The sequence below is a fragment of the Caretta caretta genome, chromosome 23, assembly GCF_965140235.1.
Source record: "Caretta caretta isolate rCarCar2 chromosome 23, rCarCar1.hap1, whole genome shotgun sequence".
NCBI lineage: Eukaryota > Metazoa > Chordata > Testudines > Cheloniidae > Caretta > Caretta caretta.
The window spans coordinates 12,987,487-13,007,189 of NC_134228.1; the positions used below are offsets into that span (position 1 = coordinate 12,987,487).

Below are 19,703 nucleotides of genomic sequence, written 5' to 3' on the forward strand. Positions count from 1 at the left end.
CTGCTCCCCTAGCCCCTTTGGCCCTGGCTGCTGTAGCCACTAGCCCACCAATGCTCTATATACTGCCCTGAGCTAGGCTGACACTCCCTGGATGGCCGTGTGGCCTAGTGGGGAGAGCGCTGGGGCCAGGACTCAGGAGAGCTGGCTGCCATTCCTGGTGTTGCCGTGATTTTCTGGGGGACCGTGGCTGAGTCCCTGCCCCACTCTTTGCCTCAGTTTCCCCCTCTGTAAAATGGGGCTGATGCCCCGCCCCCCTCTGTGAAGCGCTGTGAGATCTGCGGGTGCGAAGCGCTGGGGAGGAGCCGGGTGTTGTTGTACCAGACACAATCTGGCCCTGCCCGGTGCCCCCAACCCGAGAGTGGCGGGTTCCCAGCGCCTGCCAGAGACGCAGCAGCTGCTGGCGGCTGCTGGGTACGAGACAGCGGCTGTGAGGGCCTGTGGGTCTGATCCGCTAGCGTCTCTGGGGCCAGCGGGGAGACGCCCAAACCCAGGGGATTTTCCGGCTAGAGACTCACTCCAGGGAACAGGGCCGGGGCGGGAACAAACCCCTCGTTTCACACGGCGCCTGCCACGGCTCCCTGGTTCCTGCTCTGCTGGGTCTGTCACAGCCGGTCCCAGGGGTCACTGGGGGGTTTGCCGTGGGGCTGAGCAGGCTGCGGGCTCTGGACCCCGCCCCTGGCCCATGTTTAACCCTGTCCCATGTGGGGCAAGGGCTGGGGAGTTTGAGGGAAGTAGGTTGAGGGTGTCAGGAAAGGGGCTGAGGGGACAGGGGTTGGGATGGGGGACAGGAGTTTGAGGGCAGACAGACTCCCCCCCCAAAGGTCACAGCCAGGGGGCAGGACTGCTTGGCGGTGTGTGTGTGTGGGGGGGGCAGACGATGCCCTGAGGAGGGAGCTGCCATTTCCACCCCTCGGCAGCTTCCCCTCTCACTGCCCACTCTCCTACTCCTGCCCCTTCAGTCCTGGCTCCCCCACTTTTCTCCCCATCAGCCTCCTGTCCCCTCAATGCCCCACACCCTCCTCTGCCACACATTCCCTGAGGGAGGTCGGGGGGTATAAGCGGATAGGGGATGGGGTGGCAGAATAGGAGAGGGAATGGGGGCATGAGGGGACATGGGACAGAATTGGGGGGAAAGGAACCTGATGGGGGGACTACAGAAAGGGGGAGGGGAGATAGGCCAGGGGGCAGAAGGGGGGGCAGGAACATGGGGGGACATTGGATGGGAGTTGGGGACGTGTATGGGGAAGCAGACATAGGCCATGGGTTAGAACGGGGGGGATGCGGACGAGGGGACATGGGACGGGGGGTGGTGTTAGGGGGAAGTGAATGGGGGAGAGGACGCAGGCCAGGGGGCTGAGGGGCCCAGTGCGTGAATGTCAGGGGTGGGGGTGAAGGGCAAAGGAGCTGGGGAGCCAGAGCTGGGGCATCTGCCGTGGGGAGGGTGGCAGTTTCTCTTGAACTCTGTCCCCATGTTCTTGCCCCCTTCCTTTTCTGGGGGGCTGGTCAGCTTCCCCCCCCCCAATGTCTCTTTTGCAGCATCCTGAGGGGGGAGTGGGAAACTTGGCTCAGCCGTCAGCCCCTGTGAGCTCTGCCCCGGGCCCTGAGCTGCGCAGACCCACTGCCCCGGGGATGGGCTGGGGAAGGGACACGGGGCCTTTCACCGCTAGGGGGCTGCCTCTAATCTGTGTCCTTTTCTCTAAGAACCAGATCCCACCCCCCAACCAGAGCCAGGGAGAGAACCCAGGAGTCCTGCCTCCCAGCCACTCCCTCCCCCCAATCACTAGACCCCCAGTCCCCTCCCAGAGCCAGGGTATATAAACAGGGCAGGTGCCGGGCATCAGGTTTACGCAGAATTTCACTGTCAGTAGCAGAAATGCCAAGTGAACGCCACATCGGGGCAGACTTCCCCTTTCGCGGATTTATCGGCGGCTCCTTTAACAATTCAGGATCTACATTTCTCTCTCCCTCTCCTGCTCACGGGGAACAGAAACCACAACCCCCACCCCCCTGTCCCATCTCTGTGCCGCATTGCTCGCCTGAGAATAGCGCCGGTCGCTGTTACGCTGATGTAGTCGTCGGATTTGTTGTTTGTATTTTACGTAACCCTTCTGCCCGTCAGAGCTGGCAGCAACAAGGGCTGGGTTCAGTATCTAGGGGATCCATTCCAGTAACACAATGCAAAACCGGCTCGAGCCCCCACCCAGTGACCTGGGACAAATATATACCACCCCCGCTGGGCGCCTCCAAGAGGCAATCCTTCCCCTCTCGCAAGCACATAGTCTGAGTGTAGCAAAAAGCCTTTTAATAACAGAGAGAAACAATGTGGCATTGTGTTGGGGAAACACCACCAACAGGATTCATAACACAACCCATGAGCAAAAAACCCACCCCAAGCAAATTGGGGCGTGTCCTTTCCCTTTGGTTCTTGAGTCCAGCAACCGAAAATCACTCAAAGTCCCAAAAGTCCAACGACCCAAAAGTCTCTGTCCCTGGTCAGGGCAGCCCCAGAGTTCGAAAGTTTATCTGCAGAGTTTTACCTCCCAACCTGGGTGGAGATTGGGGGGGGGTGGTGGTTTAAGGGGCACCTTACGTGGTCCAAAGCTGATGGCCCCACCTCTCCATGGGGCTCCGCTCTGCCAGCCGCCCCATGAGCTGCTCTAGGCATCCGATAAACTGCTCTGCTCCACCAGCCGCTCTGCTCGCCGTCCCGCAGACTGCTCCGCCATATATCTGCAGGCTCCCCCACTACTTAACACAACACTCGGTGATTTCAGCTCTTTTGCAATTTCAGCTTGTAGCAGAGGAGCCTCAGTGCTGGGGCACCATTAGCCCAAAGTGAACTCAGCTCAGCAGCCTGTAACTAGACTCCTAGTAGAATCAAAATTATCTCTGATATTCCACAGTGGAAAGAGGAGGAAGTGCAATTAACATGTCCCCATACCCCCAAGTTTTAACACCTGTCCCCAGCCTTTCTCTATTCACTGAGTTTTGGAACCCATGTCCCTTGCCTAGCGAGTGCTACTTAGTTGATGGCGAGTCCCTGGATCAGAACAAAAGGCCAAGTGCAGTTCCACTGTCCTTGATTCCCATAATCAGAGTAATAACAATTTATTCTTCCTGCCCCAATAACAGAGACACTGGGGATCCCACAGCAGCCAAAGTGACCATTTGGGCAGCTATGGCCTCATTCTAGGCGGGGTGGGTGTGCCTATGCAAATGAGATCGGCCCCTGAAGTTCTTTTCCACAACTTGCCACACCTCAGCACCAGATGTCAGGGTGGAGCTCATCCTGACTCTGCTTACATCCAGAATTCCCTTGGTTCTTGCTTCCCCTCCCCCACTGGGATCTCGGGACCCCCTGACCCTCCCCCCAATAGATGTTCTGCTGCTTCTGCCTGCACCCTGGTCCCTAGGGCCCTGGGCACCGCCCGAGTGTTGGGGGCAGCAGGTGACGTACCAGTCTCCCCCCGGCGCGCATTTCCTGGCTGTGTTTGGCAGTAGCCAAGATACCCCAGGGATGGGCTCACTGCACAGCAGACAGGCCAGGGCAAAGGTACCTGTGGGGGTGGACAGAGGGGTCCTATGGGGACAGGGAGCTGGGGTGGTTCCCTGTTGTGGGGGGCTAAGACCCTGAGGCTCTGATTGTCCTAATCCCCTGGCCTGGTCCTGGGGTGTCTCAGGGGCAGTTCGTCCACCTGGGAGCCCCCTTCCCAGGGACTCTGAGGCTCAGGCCCCTCGGGGCAGCAGGACGCGGTCTCCCTTGAGGGGGTCTGGCCCCAGGGGGGCCCCAGAGCCGCAGTGCCTGGGAGACTCCCAGAGCAGCGCCAGCTGCTGATCTCCCCATTCGCGCCACCAAGTGACTCTTCCCTTCTCCCAGGAGCAGCAGCCCCCCTGGATTTCACCAACGCCAACATCGCCCGCCTGGTGCTGGGCACCGTGGTCCTGCTTATCCTGGGGTTATCCTGGATCTAGCTGTGCAGGGAAGAGAATCTCCCAGGGGATGAACCGCTTCCCCGTCGGGTGCTGAGACTCCAGCACAAACTCCCCTACCCCCCAAACACCCCTGCCTCGGAGAATCCCGCCCTGCAACAGCTCCCGACCTGAGAACAGCTCCCCAGGATTGAAACCTCGATGTCGTGTGTGACGTTTCACTCCATATGTTTATGGAAAAATGCTTATGGGTGTAAATATAATGTAACCGGAATATGCTTTATGCAAAAGGTCTCTTGTAAGGTGTCAAGGTTCCTTCCCCACTCTGAACTCTAGGGTACAGATGTGGGGACCTGCATGAAAACCTCCTAAGCTTACTTTTACCAGCTTAGGTTAAAACTTCCCCAAGGTACAAAATTATTTTACCCTTGGATTTCCACTGCCACCACCAAACTTTATCTGGGTTTACTGGGAAACGTGGTTTGGACACATCTTTCCCCCCAAAATCCTCCCAACCCTTGCACCCCACTTCCTGGGGAAGGTTTGGTAAAAATCCTCACCAATTTGCATAAGTGACCACAGACCCAAACCCTTGGATCTTAGAACAATGAAAAAGCATTCAGTTTTCTTACAAGAAGACTTTTAATAGAAGTAAAGGAATCACCTCTGTAAAATCAGGATGGTAGATACCTTACAGGGTAATTACATTCAAAACATAGAGAATCCCTCTAGGCAAAACCTTAAGTTACAAAAAAGACACACAGACAGGAATAGTCATTCTATTCAGCACAGTTCTTTTCTCAGCCATTTCAAGAAATCATAATCTAACACATACCTAGCTAGATTACTTACTAAAAGTTCTAAGACTCCATTCCTGTTCTGTCCCCGGCAAAAGCAGCATACAGACAGACACAGACCCTTTGTTTTTCTCCCTCCCCCTAGCTTTTGAAAGTATCTTGTCTCCTCATTGGTCATTTTGGTCAGGTGCCAGCGAGGTTACCTTTAGCTTCGTAACCCTTTACAGTTGAGAGGATTTTTCCTCTGGCCAGGAGGGATTTTTAAGGGGTTTACCCTTCCCTTTATATTTATGACATAAGGTATCATTACAAAGCTAATGATCTACTGAGTGTTGTCATCCTATTTATATGACTGTATCATTCTTGTATCTCAAACTAGAAATAGGAAGTTAACTCTGAGGTCCTCTTGTAATTATGGAAAGTGTGGGCCATTAATGGTGGTTTGGAATCTTGATGGCCCCCATTGAGTAGGACAATGGCTGTAGAGGGTTTATTTACCTGCAAGCCTTCTTGTGGACATGGGCACCAGCCTGTGGGAAATGAAGAAGGAGGTCTCACAGGGACATGTGACCATGTCACCTGATACTGGAATCCATCTTAAATCTGGTGCTTTTCCATTTAGCGGGATAGGTGGGTACCCAGAGAGAGACCAAGGATTCCCGCCTTGGGCTAAAGCTATAAAAGGGGGTGGAACAGAACAAAGGCAGTCAGTCGTGAGAAATGCCCTAGTTATCACCTGAGCTGGAACTAACAAGGCCTGTACCAGGGGAAAAGATTGGGCCCAGACTAGGAAGGAGTCTACTCTGTGAAAGAAGCTTTTTGGAACATCTCTGAGGGTGAGATTTACCTGTATTCAGTTTCTTAAATGTATTAGGCTTATACTTGCGTGTTTTGTTTTATTTTGCTTGGTAACTTACTTTGTTCTCTCTGTTATTACTTGAAACCACTTAAATCCAACTTTTTATACTTAATAAAATCACTTTTGTTTATTAACTGACCCAGAGTAAGTGATTAATACCTGGGGGAGCAAACAGCTGTTTGCATCTCTCTCTATCAGTGTCATAGAGGGTGGACGATTTATGAGTTTACCCTGTATAAGCTTTATACAGAGTAAAATGGGTTATTTAGGGTTTGCATCTCATTGGGGTCTGGGTGCTGGAGACAGGAAACCTGCTGAATGGCTTTCAGTTGAAGTCTGCAGCTTTGGGGGCATGGTTCAGACCCGGGGTCTGTGTTGCAGAGGCTGGCGTGTCTGGCTCAACAAGGCAGGGTTTTGGAGTCCCAAGCTGGCAGGGAAAACGGGCTCAGAGGTACTTTCAGCACGTCAGGTGACAGTCCCAAGGGGGTCTCTGTAACCGAACCCGTCACAGTGGGACTTTAGCAGCAGCCGCAGCAATGCCGGCTCCAGCCCAGCTCTTCTGGTTCCTCTGCCTGCGCCCCCACCCCCACCCCCAGGACAGTCACTAGTATCTCCCAGGCCAGCAGGGAGATGCCCAAACCCGGGGGATTTTCCAGCTAGAGACTCGCTCCAGGGAACGGTGCTGGGGCTGGAACAAACCCCGCATTTCACACGGCGCCTGCCACGGCTCCCCTGGTTCCTGCTCTGCTCGGTCTGTAACAGCCGGTCCCAGGGGTCACTGGGGGAGTTTGCCGTGGGGCTGAGCAGGTTGCAGGCTTTGGACCCCGCCCCCGGCCCGTGTTTAACCCTGTTCAGTGTGGGGCAGGGGCTGGGGCGTGTTCTCATCTCAGGCCCTTTATTGCGTCTCCATGAACACAAGGTGCAGAGCCATTTAGCCGCCAGTGCTTCTGGGCCCCCCCTTGGCGGGTGTTTGGGGGGATCCAGATGGAGGGAGCCAGGAGTTTAGGGGAACAGGCCGGGTAGGAGATGGGGCTCTTTCCCGTGTAGGTCCCTCACACAGCAAAGCTGGGGGTGGGAAGCGGGATCATTTTCACACTAGCTCCCAGTTGAGATGGGGCAGGTCCCGCCAGGTGGAAGGGTGGGCGGCATGGAGGCAACGACCCCCCATGGCCATGGGGCGGGATCAAGAGATGGCAGTTCAGGGAGGCACAGGCTGGGGACAGTCTGGATCAGAGAAGCGGGGAGGTTTGGGGGGGGGGGGGCAATCATTTCCACGCAGCCAGCGCCCCACCCTGACAGTCCGGGGGGCCGGATTGTTCCCTCGCAGACTGATATGTCGGCCATTTTGCCAGGGGGCAGCATGAGAAAGAAAGCGGGCGGCCATGTTAACTGAGGCCAGCCAGAGGCTTCCCTCTCTTTGAGAGCAATGGGAGATGGCGGCCATGTCTGGGGGAAGGGAGGACAAGCTGAGGGGCAGAACAGGGGTGTGAGGGGAACCCCCTTCAATGCAACAGCCCTTCTCAGGGGTCCACTCTCTCTCGGGGGTTAGGCCCCTCCAGCTCCTGGAGCCGCACCTCTCCGAGCCTTAGCACGCCTGTCTCTGCCATGGGCCCCCTTGGGGAGTCCCCTCGCTCTGGACCCCCGGAGCCTGCACCTCCCGAAGGGGACGATGCCCCCCTGTTCTCTAGCCCGGAGCGACTCTCAGCCAGTGTAACACAGGAGGATTTACTGAGCATCTGAACCCAGCACGAGAAACTCTCAGACCCCTCAGGCCTGGCCTCCCTCCGCACAGCACATCCCAGTCTCCCCTGCATCCAGGTGGGCTCTGCCTGCTCCCTCCCTCCAGCCCCGAGCCCCCCTGCTTCCCAGCTGGGCATCTGATCTCACCGGACCCAAGCCCCCCTCTGTCCATTGTCTTCTCTCCAGGTAAACAGGGTCGCCAGGGCCCCCTCTCCCCTCTTCTGTCCTCTGGCCCCTCTGGCTGGAACCGGCTGGTCCGGTCACTGGGGCCTCTCTCTGCAGCCCATTGTCCTCCCACTGGCCGGACCCGGCTGTGACTCCCGAGCTGGGCCTCCTGGTCACCAGGTCACCAGTCGCTGGGATCTCCAATCTCCAGGCCATTGGCCGGGGTCCCAAGTTCCGTCGCGGGTCCCCTGTACCAACCAACTCCCTCTCCCATCACCTCGTGAAACCAGTAACACCCAGGGAAGCTGAGTCCCACCCCCGCTGCATGCAAACCATTGGAAAAACCAAGGAAAAACCAAGAAAACCCCCCACTTCCTCACACCCCCCATCTGGGTGAGCCCCGGCAGGGTGCTGGTGCTCAGGGGAAACGTTACCATCCGCTCTGCGGGTTGGTACCAATCCATGAAGTTCTTTCTGTGTAAAGCTGGACACCCACCCCCAGTGTCAGCCAGGAAGATGGAGGGAGCTACACCTGCGAATATTGCTCCATAACGGAACAGACTCGCTGGTCGAATCCCAGCGACCCCATCGAGATGATTGTAGCAGGTGAGGGAGGGCCCTGGCTCCACTTAATGTGTTTACAGGAGTGATACAAGTTTATATCTTATTCTCCTAACTCCAGATATAGAAATAATACAAGCAAACAAACTTTCTCATGACACCATACAAGGGGTATTTAGCGTAAAGCATATTCCAGTTATGGCATATTCATAAGCATATTTCCATAAAACATATGATGTGCAACATCACAGAATGATCTCCCAGCCACTCAGGAACCATTAATAGGGAGGTTCCAGCCAATTTCCACCAGCTCCCAGCCTTGCACCCCAGATCGGTACCATCCTGCCCTGGTCAGAAACCAGTCTGGTGTAAGTTCATTACATTCGCCCCTCTCTCAGTGTGGAGTGGACACACGCTAGCCTTTGTAAATGGAGCGGAGATTTCCCAAGCACTTCAACCAAAACACACTGTTTTAGGTCAAATATAAACCAGATTTATTAACTGCAGAAGGAGAGATTTTAAGTGGTTATAAGGAGCAGGCGCAGAGATCAGATTTGGCTACTTAAGAAATATTTGCAGTCTAAGTTCTACAAACGAAACAGGATTTGAATCAGGCGGTGTCTTCCCCTGACAGATGGTGCAAGCAGGTTACAGATCCTCAGTACACAGACTGGACTCCATCCCAGCCTGGGACCACCCTTCTCCAGTTCAAAGCCTTTGTCCTCCAGATGTTCCTCCAGGTGTTGATTTGTGGGGAAGAGAAGGCCAAGGATTATGTCCCTTCCCCTCACTGATATTTTTTTCCAGTTTGCTGGAAAGATCTTTGCTGTGACCGGGGGATCAGGCAGTCCCCAGTGGTCAAGCAATCTCCATTGTACCCAGTCTCTGGGATGGTGGGTTCTTTCCTTGAGGGGTGTTGATGAGCCACGAAGGGCGTCTGCCTGGTCCTTTGTTGCAGTTGAAAATTGGCTGTGGGCGTCTGCCAACCTCACGCCATGTTTCAGTAGCACACACAGCAATGCTTCATCCCTTCCCCTACAAGGGTCGCACATACAGTGCACCAGGACAGGAATGTTCAAGGGATCAAGACTTTTAAAATGATGCCTCACAAGGCAACTTTGGACCCAACCTACCATAGTTCTATCGCAGTGGTGAACACGGGGGCTCCACGGTGCTACTCTGAGGTACAGATTGTCACCCTGTGATATCACCCTGGCATGACCAGGGCCTGGGAAACAGACTGTGAACTTCCTTTCCCTTGCAGAAGTGGCTGTCTGTGGTGTCCCCTGCCCACAGGGCGAGGTCACTTGTTTCCTTTCACCTTCCCCATTTTTACTTGTTTTTTATGAGTTGCTGTTTAATAAATTGTACGTGCGCTGAACTCTATGTAATGATCCGTGGGACAGGGAAGCATCCGGTGCAAAGAGAGCGCCCCAGAGTGGGGACAACCTCGCCACTGTCCTAAGTGACCACGACAAGACTGGGGGTCGAGCCCGCAGGGATCCAGGGCCCAGCCCTGCCGGGGTTATGAGGCCTCTGCTGCACGGGAGGGAGGAAGGGGAGCCCTCGAGGTCAGGCAGGCCTCTGGGTAAAGGGAGTGGGAGCGAAGACTCAGATCCTTTTGCCAGTCAATCCCACCGGGGCGTGTATAAGCCAGCAAAGTTCCCCACAATAGCGGGACCATTCCCCCGCTTACACTAGGAGCGGGGTCAGCGGCCGCCCTGTCCGTCCGTCCGGAGAGTGAAATGAACCGGTCCCTCCCCACAAAGCCCGGCTGTTCTGGAAACTAGCGGCTCTGCTCCGGTGACTCCCGAAGGAGCAGGGACTTGGAGCCGGTCTGACTCCGGCTGTTGGCCACGGCTGCTCAGCCCCCGTTTCAATAGACAGGCTGGGTTTGATTCCTTGTCCGGGGGTTTAACCCAAAAGCTTTGCCTTTGAATGGCTGCTGCTGGGGGTTTGCCCAGGAGCCGAGTAGAACCAGGGGCTCGGTTTGAAACGAGCCCCCTCCGGCCCCCGGCCTGTGTGACGCTGGCGAGGGAGAGTTTCCAACCCCCCTGAGCCCTCTGGGCCTGTGAGACCCTCTGCAAAGAGCAGCAGGGCTCCGGAAATTTGGGGTATAGGCCGAGGTTGAGAGGGATGTAGGGGTTAGACGGGAGACGGGCTGAGATCAGGGAGGGAGTGGGGACAGGAATATGAGGGGAGACACAAAGGGGGCAGGTGTGTGGGTGCTGGCGACCGGATGGACGTTTCAGAGGAGATGGGAGAGCGGGAGGAGGTGGAAGGGGAATGGGGGAGAGCGGGATGGGGGGATGGGGATGGCTCCCCCCTCACAGAGACGGGGTCGGCGTATGGGGGTGTGTGTGAAGGGATTTGCTTTTCGGCCAAAACTCCAGCTGAGCTGGGGCACCTCTGGCTGGCTGGGAGTGAGGGGGTGAGCCGGGAATGGAGCCCCCTGACCCCCAGCTTTCTCCTGCCCTGTAGCCAATGGTGTATAAACAAAGCCTGTGTCATGTCCCTCTCTCGGGGCCTGGCCACATAACCACTGACAGGGTCTCCTCCAGCTCAGGGGCAGGGTCTCTGTGGGGGCATTAGAAGGTCCCTGGGTCTCTCCTGGCTGGTGACCCGTTGGGGACCTGGGATGGAATTTCTCTTCCTCCTGTTTTCTTTTGAACCTGGTTGATTTTATTCACACTCTGAGAAAAGCCCCTTCGAACCAGGCGTTATGGTGTAAACCCGTCATCACCGCTCAGCTAGGGCCCAAGGGGCAGGAAATCCAGGCGTCCCCCATCGCGCCCACTCCTCACACGGTGCCACGGCTCCTGTCACAGGTGGGCAACTTGGCAGGCTGAGCGGGAAGGCTGCAGAGTCAAACCCTCCAGCACCAGGAAATGCCACAGTTACGGTTTTCTGAACGACCTTAAGTGTGCTCTCTCATGTAGGTCCATTACAATGCCAGCCTTCAATTGCACGATCATGTATTAACATTACCTACATGGGTCACCAGCCGGGCTTGAACCCAGAATGAAAAGGGGATGGAATTTTCATGGCAATCGTGGTCAGTGGCAGATTGAAGACCAGACCTCGTGGTCGCCCGGCTCTCAGCCTGAGGCACCTTCCTCAAGGCTGCAGGGTGCGTTGCGGGTGACCTGTCCCCCCTCTCCACAGAGACACAGACAAGCTGGGAGCTGCATGATGCTTGGCCAGGCTGACGGTCCCTGGGTTTCTTGGGTTTTGAAGGGACCTCTGCTTACTTTCAATGCACTAGATTTCACCTGCAGATTAGAGACCACATGTGATGGACGGAGGAAGAGACGAGACATCGTCGACTTCCTGTAGCAGCAGCCAGCAGCTGAGTTCCTTATTTGGGTCTCGGTGGAGCTGGACACTGGGGTGTTGGCGGCTTGCGGAGGGGCCCCTCACTGCCCCCATCATGGCATCTGCTCTCACCGTCCTCCTCCTTGGTGAGTATCAGAGATAGCCAGGGCTTGTGTCCATGGGGCGGGGGGATCTGAGCCCAGGGCGTGTGTCCATGGGGAGGGGGGAAATCTGAGACCAGGACATGTGTCCATTGTGGGGGTTGTGAGACCAGGGTGTGTGCCCATTGCGGGGGTGGGATCTGAGACCACGGTGTAGGCTCCCACTGTTCTGGGATCTGGTCCCTAATGGCCCATCTCCTTTCCAGGCTGCTGGCTGGCCGGGCGGAGCGGGGTGTCTGGACGTGAGTATCTGTGGGGAATGGAGCAGCTGGGGGAATTTCCACATAAAGGATGAGGAACATGGGTGGGGGTGAGGGGTGCAGATCCCACAAAGGGATGATCCTGTCAGACCCATGCTCCCTTCCACACCCGGAAGTGGGGACTGAGACCTCGCCCCGCTCATTACAGGGATGGGCACCACACAGCGTGAAGTCCCCTGCACTCAAAGCTCTGCCCCCCAGGAAATACACAGTGAAGGCACCAGCCACCCTGCAGCACCCCTGTCAAGGTTCCTTCCCCACTCTGAACTCTTGGGTACAGCTTCGAGCACATGGGGGAGCTGGCCCACGACAGGGGCTCCTGGTGATTAACACTAGTCAGTAATGATTTTGGTTCTGGTTTCCATGGAGCCAGGCAGGGGCTGTATCTGCGCTCAGGGTCTCGCTGGGCTGATCCTCCCCGTTCTGGGATCCCGGGGGTGCTGAACAGGCCCAAATCCCCGGGTCCTGTCCTCTTCCCAGGGATGTCGGTTCCCTGTATAACTAACAACAGACACCAGGGCTCCAGCTTTCTCATCCCCACACCCCGTCCCTTCCAGACGCTGGTTCTATTCCCACAGAGGGAACCAACCTGACTCAGCCGGGAATGACGCCGGCTGCAACCTGCATAGGCAGCTTCGACCCAGGTACCTGTTGTCACGGAGTCACTGGGCGATGCTCTGGATCTGCTCCCCATGAAGCCAGGCAGGACTCTGGGGAAGTCTCCTCTCTGGGAGCAGCCTGTCTGCAGGGCACATAGCTCACCCGGCTTCCACCTTCCTGGGTCTGACCTCGGAGCATTCAGCCTCCTCTGCCCCTCCGTGCGCTTCCCACAGCGAGTCCGCCCAGGTGGGGTCCTGGGGAAGCCAGAGGGTCCTGCCCCCCAACTCCGCAGTCAGACGTGACTCTCAGCCAGCCAGTAAAACAGAAGGTTTATTAGACGACAGGAACATGGTCTAACACAGAGCTTGTGGGTGCAGAGAACAGGACCCCTCAGCCGGGTCCATTTTGGGGGGCAGTGAGCAAGACAATCACATCTGCCCTTCACTCCATGTCCCAGCCAGCCCCAAACTGAAACTCCCTCCAGCCCCTCCTCCTCTGGGCTTTGTCCCTTTCCAGGGCCAGGAGGGCACCTGATTCCTTTGTTCTCCAACCCTTTAGCTCTCACCTTGCAGGGGGGAAGGGCCCAGGCCATCAGTTGCCAGGAAACAGGGTGTCGGCCATTCGCTGTGTCCAGATCCCTGCCCACACCTGCCCTCTAGGGCTCTGCAAGGATCATACACCCTTACCCCACCCCCTAGATACTTGAGAACTGCCGAGGGGAAACTGAGGCACCCCCACACTATTCAGAGGAAACATTAAGAACAGTCCCGCTTCGTCACAGCCTGTAGTGTGTTAAATTGCTCCCCATAGGAATGTGCTATGTACTGTGTACGATTTACAGCTGCCAGTCCTGGTGCTCTGTGTGTAGGACATTCCTACGGGGAGCAATTTAACACACTGCACCTCTCAGTAGCTCGCAGCCCCGCCTCCCAGAGCGCTGGCGGTGCGGTGAGCTGAGGCTGCCGGGGCAGGGCCGGGGGCTAGCCTCCCCGGCCGGGAGCACAAGTGCCAGGCAGGACGGTCCCACAGGCCGGATGTGGCCCACAGGCCATGGTTTGCCCACCTCTGATATAGAGGGTGATGGACAGATCCATGGGGACGGACGGCCACGGGTCGAGGGGATGTGGGTCCTTGGGAACATAGGGCGGTGGGCAGATGGGAGCACGTCTGGTGAGGGATGGAAAGATGGATCAAGATCTTGTCTACATGATAACTGGATCCGAAATGACGAATCCTGTGTGGTTCCCAACCCCCACTGGTGATCTCAGAGTGAGTCTGGGCTGTCGGAATTCGCGCCCCCTGGGTTCATACAGCCCCGTTGGGCAGATGACGAGCTCACCTGTACCTCTGTAGACACAGGGACGTTCCTCCTCCGAAATAGGGACAGCCACGCCCAGACCTGCTCCACAGTGACTCCAAGGGTGAATGGCACCTGGCTGGGGCGGGGACTGTCTCTGTGTTTGTACAGCTCCGAGCACATGGGGGAGCTGGCCCACGACAGGGGCTTCTGGTAATTAATACTAGTCAGTAATGATTTTGGTTCCGGCTGTTGTGCAGCCAGGCAGGGCCTGTATCTGCACTCAGGGTCTTGCTGGCCCGATCTTTCCCATTCTGGGATCCCCAGGGTGCTGAGCTGGCCCGAGTCCCTGGGTCCCATCCTCTCCCCAGGGACGCCAGCTCAGCCCAGGGAAGAGCCGCGATTGCATTTTGGGGGGAGGAGAGGTTCCCTGTATAACCAACCACAGAGAGCAGGACTCCAGCTTTCTCTCCGCTGTGCCCCACCCCTGACAGACGCTGGTTCTATTCCCGCAGGGGGAACCAAACTGACTCAGCTGGGAACGACGCTGGCTCCCACCCGCCCAGGCAGCACAGGACCAGGTACCAGTACTGGGGGCAGGAAATCGCCATCAACCCCCCCAGAAGCAGGTTTGTGCAGCCCAAGGAGCCGCCCTGAGGGGGAGCCACGAGGGGCTGTCTGCTTGGGACAGGGGCAGATCCCCAAAGCGAATGCCCCATCTGAAACCTCCCCCCTCCCCAATTCATTTCATATGCGGGGGGGAGGGTGTCACTGGAAAGATGCCAGATTAGCTTGGTGGGGACAGGGCCTGGGAGAGCTTCCCCGCAACGGACAGCCTCACTCCGGGGGTCCCACAGACGGGGGAGAAGGAGGGAGCTACAGCTGCCAATATAGTACCAAGTGGGACTCGCCCTTCTGGTCCGAGCCCAGCGACCCTGTGCAGCTGGTGGTAGCAGGTGAGGGTCCTGGCTCGGCGTCCCCGCACGCAGCCCCTCCCACAGCCGGACCCTCAGGGGGTCTTGGCCCCAGTGGGATGCTCAGGGCCAGGCTCTGGCCTGAGCCCTGGACCCAGCAGAAGGGACCCCCCCGGTGGGGAGCGGGGACAGAGTCACTGGGGTTCCCCAGCTAGGGGGCAGCAGCCGCCGCTGGAGTTTCAGGGCTGATGGCTCGGAGCTCGGTTCCCTCCCTCCCCCATCCCAGCCCATGCTCGTTTGCATCCCATTGAGGGAACTGACCCAGCTGGGCCCCAGCAGCCGGATCCCCCACCTGCCCATGGAGCCGGCGGGAGAAGGTGAGTGGGAGAAATGGAACAATTCATCCCCCAGGGAACAGGGCTCCCCGCTCAGATGCCCACGGGGCCTTCAGGCCGTTTGGAGGGGGCTGGTCCCTGCAGACAGAACTGATGGGTTCAATTCTTCTATATAGAGGGTGATGGACAGATCCATGGGGACGGACGGCCACGGGTCGGTGGAGATGTGGGTCCTTGGGAACATAGGGCGGTGGACAGATGGGAGCACGTCTGGTGAGGGATGGAAAGATGGACTAAGACCTTGTCTACGTGATAACTGGACCCAAATGTTGAATCCAGTGTCGTTCCCAACCCCCCCCCGGTGATCTCAGAGCGAGTCTGGGCTGTTGGAATTCGCGCCTCCTGGGTCGATACAGCCCCGTTGGGCAGACGAGCTCACCGGTACCTCTGTAGACACAGGGACGTTCCTCCTCCGAAATAGGGACAGCCACGCCCAGACCTGCTCCGCAGTGACTCCAGGGGGGAATGGCACCTGGCTGGGGCAGGATCTCTGTGTCATTTGTCCGTATAGCTCCGAGCACACGGGGCAGCTGGTTCATGATGGGGGCTCCTGGTGATTAATACTAGTCAGTAATGATTTTGGTTTCAGTTTCCGTGGAGCCAGGCAGGGGCTGTATCTGTGCTTAGGGTCTCACTGGGCCGATCCTCCCCGTTCTGGGATCCCAGGGCCGCTGAGCCAGCCCGAATCCCTGGCTCACGTCCTCTCCCCAGGGACGTCGGCTCAGCCCGGGGAAAAGCCACCATTGCCGGTTGCGGGGAGGAGAGGGTCCCCGTATAACTAACCACAGACACTAGGGCTCCAGGTTTCTCACCCCTGTCCCCTGCCCCGACAGACGCTGGTTCTATTCCCTCAGAGGGAACTGACCCGACTCAGTCAGGAGCTTCCACCTGCCCAGGCAGCACGGGGCCAGGTACCGGGGCTGGTGGGGGGTAATCAACATCAAACCAGCCCTGGAAACAATCCCACCTCGGTGGCCCCACAAACTGGGTTGCTATGCTGCCCACTGGCACCACAAAGCCGCCCGTGTGGGGCACAGCTCAGTGCGTATCCCCCTGGAGAACGGCACTGGGGATAATGATCCCGTGTATCCCATCTGTCTGCCTGAGTCTACAGACAGCCCTGGGGAATGGCTCAGAAGCAGGGATCCCCCTTTGCAGGGGTGCTGCCCAGTATGGCATTATCCCTGGAACCTGTGAATGCAGATAGACATGGCGTTAACACTGGAACCCACTGATTCAGAGTGACATATTGCTGACTCTGGAACCTAATGATGGCTGTTCCAATGACAACACCGTTACATCTTCCGCTGCTGATCACTTCACCAGGGCACAGTTCTCCCAATGATCTCAAAGCGCCCTCTCCGGCCAGAAGCCCCCTCCAACTGCCATCCCCCCACCCATATGGTTCCTATGCAGAAGTGAGCTGAAGCTGCTGAGAAATTCCCAGGACAGGGGCAGGACCCGAGGGCAGGGGGGCGGGTGATGCAGGATCTGGGCCCAGCTGGCTTCACAAGCATGGGGCCTGAGGTAGACCCCCCACACACACTCTGCCCCCACCCCAGTACAGCCCTCTGCCTTTGGGAGGGAACCCCCTGACCCCTATTACCCAGAATCCCCTCTGCTCCTGCCCCTCCCCCCATTAGCCCCACAGAATATTCTGCTGTGGGTCCCTGGGTCCTCGAGGGGAAGGCTCTGGGGCAGCAGGTAACGAACCAGCCGCTCATGGCGCTCACGGCCTGGTGCTGCTTCCCAGGTGGATCGGAACCAAGCGCAGCACCGGATCTGACCCGCCGCATCATGGCCGGGGTGAGTGCGGTGGCCGCCGGCCTCCTCCTTCTCCTCCTGGCCTTCCTCTGCTACAGAAGCACCCAAGGAAGTGAGTGCCCCGCCCAGCGAGGGAAGGGTTAAACCCGCTGCTAAGCCGGGCTGGGAAGGGGTCACGGCTTGGATGGGAGATAGGCCTCAGGGGGTGCTCTCCCCTGACAGTGAGAGAGGGTGACCAGATAGCAAGGGTAAAAAATCGGGACGGGGGGGGGTAATAAGAGCCTATGTGAGAAAACGCCCCCAAAATCAGGACTGTCCTCTAAAATCGGGACTTCTGGTCACCCTACAGTGAGAGCGGGCCCCAGACCCCATGGGCAGCACTAGGGGGCGCTGTGTTGCAGTAAGAAGGGCAATGGGGGCACCAGGGGGCGCTGTGCTGCAGGGGGCAGGGACCTGTCTCTAGGGTATCCAGGCTCTGCAGCTGGAGGGGGCGGGGCTCCCCAGGCAGAGTGGTGTGTGGGACTCCCTCCTGGGCCCCCCATCCCAGCTGCCCTATAGGGCTGGGGGGCAGGGCTGGTACATGGGGATCCAGGTCGACTCATGGACGATTTTGCTTCATGTCCCTGCAGGGAAAGGACCAGACCCAAGACAGAGCAGGTAAGACCCCAGCTCTGCGCCTCACCCCCGATCTACCTGCCCCACGACACAGGACTCCTGGGTTCTCTCCCCAGCTCAGGGAGGGGAGTGGGATCTAATGGTTAGATCAGGAGGGCTGGGAGCCAGGACTCCTGGGTTCTCTCCCCAGCTCAGGGAGAGGAGTGGGGGGAGGGATAGCTCAGTGGTTTGAGCATTGGCCTGCTAAACCCAGGGTTGTGAGTTCAATCCTTGAGGGGGCCATTTAGGGATCTGGGGCAAAAATTGGGGATTGATCCTGCTTTGAGCAGGGGGTTGGACTAGATGACCTCCTGAGGTCCCTTCCAATCCTGATATTCTATGATTCTATGATCTATGGTTAGATTGGGGGCGGCTGGGAGTCAGGACTCCTGGGTTCTCTCCCTGGCTCTGGGAGGGAAGGGTTCTGGGAGGGGAGTGAGATCTAATTGATAGATCAGGGGGGCTGGGAGCCAGGACTCCTGGTTTCTCTCCCCGACTCGGGATGGGAAGTGGCATCTAGTGGTTACAACGGGGGGGGGCTAGGAGCCAGGACTCCTGGGTTCTATCACTATCTCTCTCTCTCTTTCTCCCAGGAGGGAGTCCAACGCTGCAGCCACAGTCTGTAAGTCACACATGAGGGGGCAGCCATGGAGCAGGGGGGAAGGGCGGGTGTCCCCTGGCAGGGGCCGTGTCCTGGGGGGGGGGCAGGGTTAATGCTGATGTGGGTGCACCCCTGACTCACTGTGTACCTTTGGGGGCACCCTTGCCACACTCTGTATCTCAGTTTCCCCTGCTGCACCATGGGGCTAGTGACCCTGCCCCACCCCAGTGCGCTGGGGGGCAGGCTGGCCAGCCTGCAAAAGGCTCAGATGGGGGTGGGGAGCTGGGCCCGGGGTGAGGGACCCAGCCACTCACCGAGGTGTGTGTGTGTGTGTCTATTCCACAGACACCCTCATCGGCGAAGGAAAGGAGCTGGATGTCCTGGTAAGTGGCCCCCACTCCTCACCACCCCCCCAGCACCAATGGACCATCCAGCCTCCCCCCGCCCAGCCACCATCCAGCCCTGCACAGGTCCCACTAGAGCCATGTTCTGACGCTGGCCCCCCAGACTCTGCCTGGTCTCTCACCCTCCCCTCCCCCGTGCCCCCTCAGGGCAGACACCGGAGCTGGGGATCAGCACCGAGGCTCCCCCACGAGAGGGGCGGGAGACCCAGAACACAGAGAATAAGAGCCTGACCCTGCACCCCGCAAACTCACCTTGACCCCCTCAAACCATCCTGCAAACGTTTGCATGAGATTTGCGGAGGGTCAGCGGAATTCCATGGGGGGCAGCTGCCAGGGTGGGGGAATTTCCCTCATCTCTGCCCCATGGGGCTCTGTGGGCTGGAGTGAGCGGGCGGGGAGGGGGGGGTGATCCTGGATTCCCTGGGGGGCAGGGGGAAGAGCAGCTCTCAGGAGCCCCCTGCTGGACAGGACAGAGCGTGTCAGAGCAACTGTGCATGGGGGGCGGAGCTGTGGGGGGCATCGCTGCCCCCTAGTGGCTGGGATCAGAACAGTCTGATGTGTGCGGGTTGGTGTTCGCACCCCGTTGCCTCTCTCCCCTCCCAGCCCCAGGAGCCCGACCCCGACTACGCTGAGGTGGACACCCAGGTGCTGTAGGCCAAGCGGGGGGTGTCCGACCCCTGCCCCCGAGCCCGTCCTGCCATCAGCGTGAGCCGGGGGTGCAGGGGCGCCCCCCACAGCGTGAACCCAGGGGGAGTCATCAGAGCGACGGGACAGGGAGCGGCAGCCACCAGGGGGTGACAGATTGATTCCCCACCCCCAGAGAACGGGCTCGGCTTATAGCCCCCCCGTAGCCCTCCCTCCAGCTGGTGCCGCCCCACCCAGCCCCATGGGTGGGGGGCCTGGAGGGCTCAGCGCCATGAGGGGGGAGGGGACACGCCGTGGCAGCTGTTTGTGTTATTTTGTATCCTGTTAATCTCCAGATTTGTAATAAACACAGAACCACAAACCTGCCCTCCCCCGGGCACCCTGCAGCCCCCCTGTACCCGCGCCGGGAGTGTGTGTTTCACCTGGGGGAGGTGGGATCACTCTGGGGTGGAGCGCGGGGGCTGGGTATCCAGGGACCCCTCGCCCAGCACTGGGACGTGACACCTCTGGGGTGGGGTGCGGCAGCTGTTCCACCCAGAGAGTCAATGGCTGCGAACCGGACGGGCCCGGTGACCGAGCTGGCCGAGCGGCACGGGCAGGAGAGAACGGCCAGCCCGGAAGCAGTGTAACCTGGTGCTCCA

The 19,703-nt window shown here is 58.3% G+C and overlaps 1 long non-coding RNA gene across 1 annotated transcript; it reads left to right on the plus strand.

Annotated features, from left to right (window-relative positions):
• The first annotated feature begins 17,339 nt into the window (after window positions 1–17,339).
• On the plus strand, window positions 17,340–19,370 carry LOC125627921 (uncharacterized). Its single transcript, XR_007354115.2, has 4 exons — window positions 17,340–17,415; window positions 18,006–18,034; window positions 18,359–18,396; window positions 19,021–19,370. It is a non-coding gene; the product is annotated as an uncharacterized LOC125627921 (long non-coding RNA).
• Window positions 19,371–19,703: the final 333 nt, after the last annotated feature.